The sequence below is a fragment of the Platalea leucorodia genome (assembly GCF_965183815.1).
Source record: "Platalea leucorodia genome assembly, chromosome: 1".
Lineage (NCBI taxonomy): Eukaryota > Metazoa > Chordata > Aves > Pelecaniformes > Threskiornithidae > Platalea > Platalea leucorodia.
Genome location: NC_138823.1, coordinates 27928947 through 27941329, shown reverse-complemented (window position 1 = coordinate 27941329; position 12383 = coordinate 27928947).

Genomic DNA, 12383 nt, shown 5'->3' with positions numbered 1-12383 from the left:
AACACCTTGGAAAACCAAGTCACTTAAGAGCCATTTGAAAGTAGAACTGCTCCTAGCCAACAATAACAGCTGGATTTCACAACACCTTAAACAACTTCCCAGCTGGATGTTGCTTCTGCTCCCATTTCTGTAGACACAGGTAACGTTACAAAAAAAGAGTAAGAAACTTGAGGATCAGTTTACAGCATCTCTGTAGTGCTTACTTTGTTATTACTAGCAAGTCATCCATTTCACGGAGCTGGAGAATCGCAGAATCTTCTCGCTTGGAAAGGATCTCCTGAGACCATCCAGTGTAACCCCCTGCTCAGACAATTGAAATCTCTTGGAATGTTAGCTATGGATAGAAATGGAGCTAGGTTTTTAAAAAGGTTAAACTGAATGTTGGATAAGGAATAATATTAACAGTATCTTGACTTTTGAAGTGAGGAGTTACTGATCTGCTGGATGCATCACACAGCTGGACCTTGACGGGGAAAGCAGGGCAGAAGCCTTCTGCAGCCCATTGCCAGGACTCAGGGTGGTCTTCCTCTGTTGCCACTCTGACTGTTTGCCTGTCCATCCTGTCTCTTCAACCTTAGGCTGTTCAGGGTCGAAACTGCCTCTAACGCTGGTTACATGCGTAGTCAGCCCCTGGCTGTGAAGCCAAGTGGCACAGGCTGGCTGGTGTCTGTGATGCTCTTCCAGTAGCCTGTCCCATGCTGCGTGGCACAGCATTTGGCTTTGGCTCTCTGCTGGACCCCGCATGGTATTATGCCTGTGGCTCTGAGAAACAGCCATTATTCTTTGTGTACTCCTCTCATTTTAAAGTTTCTGAAGTAAACTGATGGCAGCTTGTCCGGCTCACCAGGGCAGTGTTTTTATAGAATGGGAGTGAAGGTATGTATGCATATTTTAGAGTGCAGCATGAGGATTTTTAGGGGTTCGTGAGGATGGAAAAACTTCTAGGATATAGTATTGAAGGACTGGGTATGCAGAAAAAGACAGAACTGATGTAACCTTATCCATATTGCCTTCTGGCTGTGATTTTGTGGAGTGAACCCTCCTCTGAACTTTGCTCAGTTACTTGGAGCAGCCCAAAAGATCCAGGGAGTGGGCGAAAAATGAAGCAGTGTAGACACTGAAGGGTCCAATGCATAAGTTCATTTTCTGGCCCTCAGTTATGGAAGTTTTCCATGAATTCCAATCCCAGTTAGTACTGTACTGCCATACAAATAATAAATTAATTCCTTCTTCCTAAATTAAAAATAATCTAAGTTGCTTTTCTGGTCTCAGAAAACTTATGTTTTCCACAGCAATATTACGGTCTACTCCTTGCTCAGTGTTGCATATGACACAGAAGATAACAGTGCTCCCTGTCCGCAGGATCTTTAAATTTAAATATTAGTCTTGAAGAAAAAATCTGAGTTTAAATTGTGCCCTTGGAAGGCTTTGTGCCTTGTAAACAGTTTGAAAAAACTAACACTATTTACAGGATGTTTGAGAGAATAAGGATTCAGCAATATTTGGGGTACAAATTTGTGGAAAGTGATTTTGAAGTACTGATGTTATAGCTTTTCTTCAAAAAGCATGTACAATAGCTCTTATTTTCAGCAGAAAATGAAAATAAGCTGAAATGTACACCTGCTACCTACAGGGACGGTGCTGGCCTCCTAGCCAGTGTGGTCACGGACTGTTGCTGTTGCTGTGCCTTAGAGCAAGCAAGGAATGCACTCAGTAGATCAATCAGATTGCTCTCATTGGTATTGTTTACAATAATTGTTAATTAGTTTCCTAGGATAGTCCCTCATTTGTGGTCAAAACAAAATGTACACCAGATGGAGAGAAAATTAATTCTGAAGTAGTAATCTATTCATATACATAATTATTCCTTGTAACTCTGTAATGGTGGTGGTTTTGGCTGTTTAAACTCCAGCAACACATAGATCAAGCAGATGACATTGCTTAAACATTATTCAGGGGTTTATTGGGTAAACCGTAAACAATTGATATATGGTTGCTTTTTGACATGATATTGTGATTAACATTTTTTGTTTAGAAACTTTGAGTTCAAATTTTAAAGTTGCAGAAAATGTTTGGATGTGGATAAAGTGTTACTTCTAATATGTTTCAGCTTTTTCATTATAAGTTCTACTTTTCCTAAGTTTTGAAATTGGCTTTTAAAATTTGATGTATAGATGTCTTAATATAGAAACAGATACATTCTTAAAAATGAATAAAAATGATCAGGTTTGAAATGTTTGGAGATTTTTGGTGTTTTTCTGGAACAACTTTAAACTTAAAGAGGCTCTTACACCTCATGAAAAACATTGAGAAAGCGTTAATTACTTTTTATCTTTAGAAATTCTGTGTTTATACTCTGCCTTTGATTTTATTCCTATGGATGATTTCATGTGGAAGCAAGATTATTGTTACTTTCTTTATGCTAAGAATCTGGTTATTCATGTCATTTATCTCTCCCTTGAAATTACAGTTGTTTGTTATTTCTCGCCCTTTTGAAATGATCACGATGTTACAAACACAAAGCTGATTCAGGAAATATATTCCTAAACTTAAGTACATAATTAGTAATTTCAGTGGCATTCTCAATGTGCTTGAATTTAAGGATGTGCTTAATAAGCTTCTCCAAGTGGTCCAATGTTACTTATTTTGAAATAATGCTACTAAATCTACTACTTCTATAGTAGATACTTGCAAGGCTTAAGAATAAGTAAATAAAAGTTCCATAAACAGGTGCAGATTTTTTTCTATAGGTTTTCTGTTTAGAATAAAGGATCACTGGAGTGCAAATATTTCTGGAGACTTTTGACTCTGTGATGGAGCCAATGGAGACTTTGGCATGATCTTTTCACTTTGAACAATATATTTAAAAAATATATAAATTATATTATATATTATAAATTATAAAATATATTTATAAATTATAAAATATATAAAATATATTATTGAAGTTTACACAAGTACTGTCACAGAGCAGATGTGCATGTGGGCACTTGCACAAACTTTGTCTATATGTAGGAAAACATCCACACATACGGATTTATCATTTAGAAACTTTGGGAAAATATATGTACATAGAGAATTTTGAGAACTTTTCCAATTCTTTTTAACTTGTATACAAAAAATAATTCCTCTCTGGTACAGGTTTTATTGTTAAATGCAGATACTCTAATTCACACTGAAATATTTGTCCCATTTTCTTCTTCAAAAGCAGCTTCATTACAGCATCAGGTTTCACCGTGTTTCCTATATGATGTTATACTGACATTGTTTTAAGTTGTTGGCTCTTTAAATAACACACTTTACAAATAAACACACAAATGAATATATGGCATCACCAAAATGGTAGATATTAATTATAGGTGCAGATAAAATAAGACTTTGATTGCAGACAGAGCCCTCATTTATCAGACTTTGGGGTCAAAGATGGCTGGAGGCAGCAGAAGGAAAGAGTTGGAAAATGAAGAAGAGCTGGAAAATGACGTCATGGTGTGGCAAAGGGCGTAATGGCTCTAACAGCTACCCAAACCTTTGGTCTCCCAGTGTAAGTTCCCTTTACTTCTTTTCAGTTCTTTATAGTCTGTAAAGGAAGGTCATCAGACATCTCGCTGCTTTCCCTTCTCATGAACTTCTATGTAACATTTCTTCCTTCCCTTTATGGGTGGCCAGAGGGCATCTGAAACGCAAGAGAGGAGCACGCACAGAGCTCTTCTGTCCATGGAGACTGAAATGGTAGCTGGAAGTGGCAAACTGGCGTCACTACATATAGGTGAAATTAGTCTTGTTTCTCATTCACAATGTATAAGTAAGCACACTAACTTTCTTTGAAGTCTGAAAAGGCGCTTCGAATTAATCTGTTTCTCTCATTCTGAATATGAGATTTTCTGTAGAAATAGTCCCAATATGTGTTTCAAAGGAAGATTTTTTTAACAAATTATTGTATCTTGGAGAAGGCTTCCCCTCTCTCCAGTGAAATCCTATTACAATTCGAACTTTGGCAAAATTAACTCAAAGTAATTAAAATTCGAAACAACAAAACTGTGCTATATATGCCTTATTTTATGCACTCTTTTGCTAACTTCTAACTTAGAAACATTGAAAATTTCTGAAGGGCAAGGAAAGATTCATCTGAGGGAAGAAATTCTAAACTGGGAAGTTGAAACCTGATCTGTGAGAGAAAAAAAATCAGTAACTAATTGCATCAGCGCATTTGAGCACATGGGACAGGTTTTAATGGGGTGGAAGAGAAATGTCTGTATGGAATATGAGAGTCAGAACGTACAAATCTTGCATAAGAGGAAGAAAATGAATTGTAAACCAGTGGAAGAGAAGGCAAAAATCAACACTAGAGTTAAAAAGTCTAAATTTCAAAGGGGCAATGGAAAAGGAACTATGACGGGAAAAAGGCAAAAGAAAGTGGTTTGTGTCACTTGTGCAAACGAGGAACTAAACAAAAGCAACTGCTAAGCACCTGAATCAGCAAACTATCCAGCCATATGCTCAAGTGCATTTTTATTTAACAAAGCACTCCACAGTCAATTAAGCAATCACTGGGGTCAGGGGAAATCTTTCCATAACTGCCGTGAGAATTAGTTTATTCCCTTAGACTTTTTTTAAAAAAATTCAGTAAGATGCACGTTTTGTATTTCCATTGTTTATAGGATTACAGAAAATGAGGCTGAGAAAATGATAAAAAAAGATTTTTACTGTTTATATGTAAAATTTTAAATGCATATACACTGAAAAGCATGGTCTTCCCGATTACTTTCCAAAGTGAATTTGAAAAATTCGCGTATAATCAATTGATCGTTTTCTCTTTTGGCAATACATCTTAAAATACAGGTTTAAAAGTATTTAGGAGAGAGCACTGGCATGGAATGATCTCAGTTGTCTGTGCTCCCTCACTGTGACAAGGGAGGGGTGACAATTTCATAAGAATTGGAGCTGTCTGGGGCAGATATTGATTATTTTGGAAAACAACTGAAGTTCTGCAACAGTTGTCCAGTAGCTGCGGTGTGTTTCTCTTGCCCTTACAAGCACATTTCAAACAAACTTTTCAAACATCTTAAAAGTGTGATTTAATTAAAGCGTGCACAGTCCAGCCATGGTAATGAATTAACCATTTCTTTTCAGTGGACTGTAGCCAAAGGTCTTCTCCTTCCTCCCTGCTCCCTCAAGCAGGACTGAACACTGTACACCACAGCCACACCAAGCACATCGTCCCATCTTTATCAGCTGTTCTCCACCCTGTAGTTGGTGCCATTTTCATATTCTTAGGAAACACAAGACATACTGTGCTGTGCGATGTAGACCATCTCCCTAGAACCCCAGGAAAGGGATCGTTTCAAAGCCATAAGACCTTTACTGAGACTACCTAGTTTACTACTATCTAATGTTAAATTGTCTAACCTGAGTAACAGCTGACACTTAAGAAAGCAGCAAAACGACAGCCTTTTCTTCATCAATGAGGTCATTCGCAATCACATAAGAAGAGAACAGGAGTATATCTTAATTAGCTCGTGAAGCAGAGGTATAAAGACAGAATGTATTGCTCAAGATCACCTAGAACAGATTTTTCTGCAGTCATTATAGACCAGTAACAACTGGGGCAAAAATGTCTAAATGATAGAGTCCAGGCCATGCAAGTCTGATCACACATGGAATTACTTTCTTACACAATCAGTGGTATAAAATGTACACAGTTGCATAAAATGTGCAAGCAGCTGCATTTGGTCAGGTTCTCATCTCAATTATTCTGTATTTTTTATGCAAATTAAAATGGACTGTGGCTTGGGAATCAGGGAATATGCATCTGTGTAGAGGGAACTTTGAATACAATATGTGGACTCATCTGGATGGTGTCTTTGAATAAGCAATCTCTTTTTATTTTTATGTATTTTCATGGATTCTTAAAGACCTGGCATGCGAGTCACTGTGTTCTGAGTTACTGTACACAGATTGGGTTGTTTTTGTTCCTGACATTTTGGAAGAAAGTGCTGGAGAACTAGCAACAAAGTTCCTGATTTCAAAGCAGTTGGCAAGTATACCAGGGGATTTAGTTTGACTTATTTCTAAAATGTTGGAATTTGGAATTAATTTTTTTTATGAGCTGTGGATGCATGTATGGGGTATTTTAAAATGCTTTCTTTCAAACTTAAGTATTTTGTGTGTGTCTAGTTCACTAAGTCCCAAGCAAAGCCAAGAGTTTTTATTGAAGCGTGTAAGATAGTTCAGTACAACTGTTTGTTGTGTGTTTTCCGAGGTTACTATCCTTTTTAGTAGTAAAGTTGTTTAGAAAAAGAATGGTTTTATGCTTCTATATATCTTTCAGGCTTATTTCTGGAACCAGTAAAAGGTGATGTTACAATTCAGATTATTATTAGCACAGAAGTTTTTGTCTTCTAACTTCTTAGCCACTAGGATAGCATTGTGTACAATACACTGGATTTTCATGTGTTCTTGCTGATGATTATTAAGTCAAGTCAGTGAGGCAAACAATAATGTTGGGGAGGAAAGCATTTAAGTCTTTTTGAGCTTATGTTTGAAAAGTAGCCCCTTTTCTATTTAGCATGTACTGTACATTCTTCATGTAAAACTTTTTGTAAAGTACACAGACTACAAGGTAGTAGTCTCATAAAATACATTTTCAGATATTTAAAATTAAAATGAGGAAACAAAGGATTATGTGAATTTGTTAATGCTTTTAGATCGGGTTTTTCAGGAGTTATTTTAGCTGTCCCACAGGCTTCATGGAATTTGCTTGGCTGTGCCTCTGGAATTCCATCTGCTTGCCATCTCGGAGGGCAGCAAGATGCTAGCTATTTAATTACTAAATTTTAATTATTACACTTCTTAGTCTTTCCTTTTTGAACGGCTGTATTTTCTGTCGTATGTTGTAAAATCTGTTACCATTGTAATTTATATTATGACAGCCTACAGATCTGGATTAATATGCTGCCTTATAAATACACTTTTAACTTAGTTTCCTCAGTGAGGTGATCAAGTATCCGTTTCAGATGGATGAAATTAAGCCAATGAGTAAAGTATATGGACACTCTAAAATTGCAGGGTTTTGTAACTAACTTAACACTTGCAATGAATGATCAATCTCTGTAAAATACTTAGCAGCAGCAGCACAGTGTATAATAAGAGTGGGTACAAACAAGGCATTTAGAGGCTTTCACACAGAGAAAAAGGAGTGTGATAAGATTATTGTGGGATGCAAAAGAAGGGATTTTATCTGCTGAAGGGTCTGGAGGCAAGGTACTGCTGATTGTTCAGATAGTGGTATGTCCTCTCTGTAAGAGTGTTAGAACAAAAACTTACTATTGAAGGAAGGCTACGTAAACTGGGATAATCTTTGATTTAGTATCCATTCATCTGCATAAAATGATGTAAAGCTCAAGAGAGAGAATGTGAAAAGCTTTCTACATTGCCCTCAGTGTTTAAAGTAGTGTATGTTTTTGGGAAGAAATGGTAACCCAGAAGGTGTTACAGGAAAGTGATTCTTTCTGCACCACTTTTGAAGTAAAATGACAGTGATACCACGTTTCAGCATTCTTTTCCTCTAAATTGAAATTTGTTTTATTGATCTATTATATGACTATTAAAACTATCCTTTTTCATGATCCTGACGGTAGCTAAGGTTTTCCTGTTTTCAACATACACTCACAGGCAGTAGAGTTACTGTGGCACAGGGGTGGCATTCTTTTTAGTCACACACTGCTACTGCTCCACTAAAGTGAAGTTTGTTGCACTTATCTTTAATAATACACTTTTTGTGTCTGAAGGCTTGGAATCAACTTATGTTGTCTATTGATAAAAAAGACAATTACCATTTTGATTAGCTTCATGTGTGGTCATTTTTCTAATAAGACTGCCTTATTTTTTGAGTCCATTTGAAAGTGAAGTTAACTGAAGCAAGTGACTCTTGTGTCTGAGGAAAAAGTAAAGGAAGGTAATAGAGAAAACAGAACCAGCCTGTTGTCAGAGTTGTATAGCAGAAGGACAAGAAGCAACACTCACAAGAAGTACTAAGGGATATTCTGATTGAATACATAGCGGGGGCGAAATGCAGCGAGGGGCGGTAAGCACAAGAATAGTTTGTACCCAGGGCGTGTGGAATCTCCATCCTTGGAGATTTGCAAAACAGTCCTGAGCAAGGTCCTGAGCAACTTGATCTGGCTTTGAAGTTATCCCTTCTTTGAGGAAGTGTTTGGATAAGATGACCTTCAGAGGTGCCTTCTCTTAAATTATTCTATGATTCTAAGGATATCTGGAGATAAAATTCTTCAGGAATGCTTGTTTCATGATAGTTGTTCCCAAATAATTCTCTCATTAGACAAACTGTAATCAGTGAGCACCTGAATGTTCTGTGGTTAACGAGAACATTGTGTTAATTCAGGTAAAAAGTAATGTGATGTATGAACCCTTTGGTGGCTTGGGAACAGTGAGTTGCACTTTTTGAACAGAGCTACATTTTAGACCTATCTGCTGTTTGTCTAACTTGCAAGGCAGTTGTACCTGAATCGCTGGAAAAATGGAGCCCCTATCATGGGAGGTCAGTTTTGGACTTCCCAGCTGCACCAGCATCTCAGTGTCCCACAGCATTTGGGGGGTCAGGTCTCAGCACCGTCGTTTACAGATTAGGTCTCTAGACACGAGGATGGATACTTCTTCAAGGTGTGTGTAAATGTTCAGTACCCACTGATTTGAAACGGTAGAGATTTGGAGTGAGCAGAGGTTTTGAACCTCATTCTCCAGTGGTCGAGGCTAGAATCAAAATTGGTAAAGAGCTGCTTCTGCAGTGCAGCTGCTCCATGGGCTGCTGAGCACCCACCAGCCCATAAGGTATGCAAAGGAAGGGGCTCACTTGAGCTTGGATCTGTTGGTTTCCAAAGTTAAAATAGTCTCCTTTCATTGCATGGTTTATAGTCTGGTTTGTGCACTCAATAATCAGAAAGTCTGGTTTATGCCCTCTGCCTTAACATTTGGATAAGCAAAATAATATGAAGAAACTGATGTTTGTGATTTAGAAATTTTTTCAACATGCATTTTTGATGTTGAGACCTTAAACAGCATCTGTCTTGGACAGATGAGTCTGTGCCAAGGCTAAGGGTTACCACAAAATATCCAAAATATTTCTGTGTTTAATGTCAGTGTATGTATATGTATATATTTATGTATTTTGGCTATGAAGATGTGTTCTCAAATGTACGAGTTCATAAATCTCAGTTTCCAGCCCATTCTGTGACACTTATCCCTAGTTTAGAAAGAAAAAAATTAACCTTTTTTAACTAATTTGAAGTTAAGCTGACCTTCAAACAGCTGCTAGAAACAATCTTAAAAGAGAATGAAAAAATGAGATTGTCTTTACAGAGGTTTTCCCTAAGAGATGGACACTGTTAGGTTTCTCATGCTCATTTCGGGTGTGCTAAAATAATTTAATATAATTTCCCAATAATTTTAATTTTTTTTTAATTCTTTATCAACTGTGTGGCAATTTATTAGCAGACGGCTGTAAGTATCACAACAGGAACGGAGTTTAAGAGGATGGTTGCATTATCAGATTTATTTTTATCTGTTCTGCACTTCTATTTCTCATTCATTAGATGAGCTGAGAGCAGGCTGTACCTGAGCATTAGGAGTTCTCATGGTTCAGTACCTTGCTAATCTATCAGTCGGCCTCCTGTCTTGAATTTCCGACTGGTAAATACATTTGCAATGTAATGAATAAACCTTTTATTGATGCTATAGATCTTTAATTTTTAACATGCTGTGTTATTAAACTATGTAGTTAACATTCTCCAGTTTAAAATCATGTCAGGAGGCAGTAGAAGATCTAGACAGTGCTCTTGGACCCTGCAGTAACTGAAGAAAAATACCAAGCGAAGCCACTCGATGTCACTGTTGCTTCACACAGTTTTGTGCAGCACAGCATCATCAACGGTGCTGAAAACCCCATTTACAGAGATGTTAAAGTCGAGCCCAAGCCATTTGAGTCAGAGTCTGACTTCTGTGTTGCCTGGATATTCACCTTTATCTTGTGATAATTCTGATTATCTGTGGCAAAGGAGGTACCAGTGTCAAGCCATAGTGGCTCCTAAACGTCCTGTATGATGAAAGGATGGAGATTTTAGCTTAATCTGTTTTGTGAAGGGAAAGAATCGTATCTTTTCCAATTTAAGTCCACCTTTAAGTGTTCGATGATTGAAATCAGGAGTACTTTCAAAGTTAGGTATTACTGAAAATAAATGCATTGCATCCAACTTTGGAAGATGTATTGGGAAGCTTTGGAGTTTGTGAGTTGTGTTTGGTTTTGATGCACAAGAATTTCAGAGGGGGAAGTTCCTTCAATTTCAGTAGTGAATAATTCACATACTTAAACATATGCAGCTTCTGTGGCCTACTTTAACATTTTATGTAATACATGTGATTGATAACTTATTTTTTTACAAATGCTCAAAATACAGGAATGCTTTGTTGAAGGCATGGATTTTTGTCACTGGTTTTGTGTTGTTCCATTTTTTGTCACACTTATCATTCCAGTAGCTTGTATAATATTCTCGTGTGCTGTGTTCTGTGATGTGTGGACTGCGCAGATTGGTCTGTCTGTAGTAGTACCTAGTTCAATCTGACTTTCATTCCCATCCAGCTGTGTTTTGTCAAACATACTTGGAATTTTTCATATGATTTCTCTTGGAATTTTAGCCATCTACCATAAAGGTATGATTTTTGTGTGACCAAGGTTTTTGCCTTTCTTTTTTTCTCAAGGCTTTAATCTATCCTCTGAATCCTTTAGCCATTTTTATCTGCATTTGGCAGAAAGATAGCAGTATCAAAACCTAGTTCACAGAAATCGTTGGTCAGGATAGAGTACAAGGGCGAATGGAGATTTGTTACACCACTGAAGAAAAGTTGAGGAGAGCTCAGTCATTATATATTCAGTTGGGCAGCGGCCAGCCAGCCAGAAAGATGCAGGTAGCTTTGGATTAATGATAGCATGTACATTCCCTTGCCCAGTGAGGGTAGACGAGAGAACACGGGGAAGTGACTTGGATGAACTGGATGCTCTTGGGGAACAAATGATGTAAATCGGCAGGAATACAGCAGGATGACACCAAGCTGAGTGGTGCAGTTGACACGCCTGAGGGACGGGATGCCATCCAGAGGGACCTGGACAGGATAGAGAGGTGGGCCTGTGTGAACCTCAAGAAGTTCAACAAGGCCAAGTGCAAGGTCCTGCACCTGGGTCGGGGCAATCCCAAACATCGATATAGGCTGGGCGATGAGTGGATAGAGAGCAGCCCTGCCGAGAAGGACTTGGGGGTACTGGTGGATGAAAAACTGAATATGAGCTGGCAATGTGCGCTAGCAGCCCACAAAGCCAACCGTATCCTGGGCTGCATCAAAAGAAACGTGGCCAGCAGGTCGAGGTAGGCAATTCTGCCCCCTACTCTGTTCTGGTGAGACCCCACCTGGAGTACTGCATCCAGCTCTGGGGCCCCAATCATAAGAAAGTCATGGACCTGCCTGAGAGGGTCCGGAGGAGGGCCACGAAGATGATAAAGGGCTGGAGCACCTCCCCTATGAGGATGGGCTGAGAGAGTTGCGGTTGCTTAGCCTAGAGAAGAGAAGGCTGTGGGGAGACCTTATTGTGGCCTTCCAGTACTTAAAGGGGGCCTACAGGAAAGACAGGGAGTGATTCATTATCAGGGAGCGTAGTGATAGGATGAGGGGTAGTGGTTTTAAACTGAAAGAGAGTAAATTTAGGTTAGATATTAGGAAAAAATTCTTTACTCTGAGTGTGGTGAGACATAGGAACAAGTTACCTGGAGAAGCTGTGGATGTCCCATCCCTGGAAGTGTTCAAGGTCAGGCTGGATGGGGCTTTGAGCAACATGATCTAGTGGAAGGTACCCCTGCCCATGGCAGCGGGGCTGGAACTAGATGACTTTTAGAGATCCCTTCCAACCCAAACCATTCCATGATTCTGTGATTCTATGATTCTATGAAAACAGGTTTAGTTAGTCCAAATTGGTTTAATATTGGATGTTTGCAGATATTTAATAAGTGATCTGTCTTCCTGACAAAAATTACAAAGAGCAAGTCACATTATTTCCATCATGGCATCTATGTATGCCTAAGGTACGAATAACTTCATTTAACTCTAACTGTGAGCATATGTAAACCTAATTATTGTTCTTGAACTTTCCTGTCAATTTATGTGAAGACTAAAAGGAGTTCTTGTGCAAGAGTCCAGTGATTTCCTGCAAAAGCTGCTTCCATATGAAGTGGGGATTAGGACTTCTATCTCAGAATTTGCCAGAAATTTTTCTTTTTGAGGTCTGAGGTTGGAGTAAGGTATTAGATTTTTTATTTTTTTTA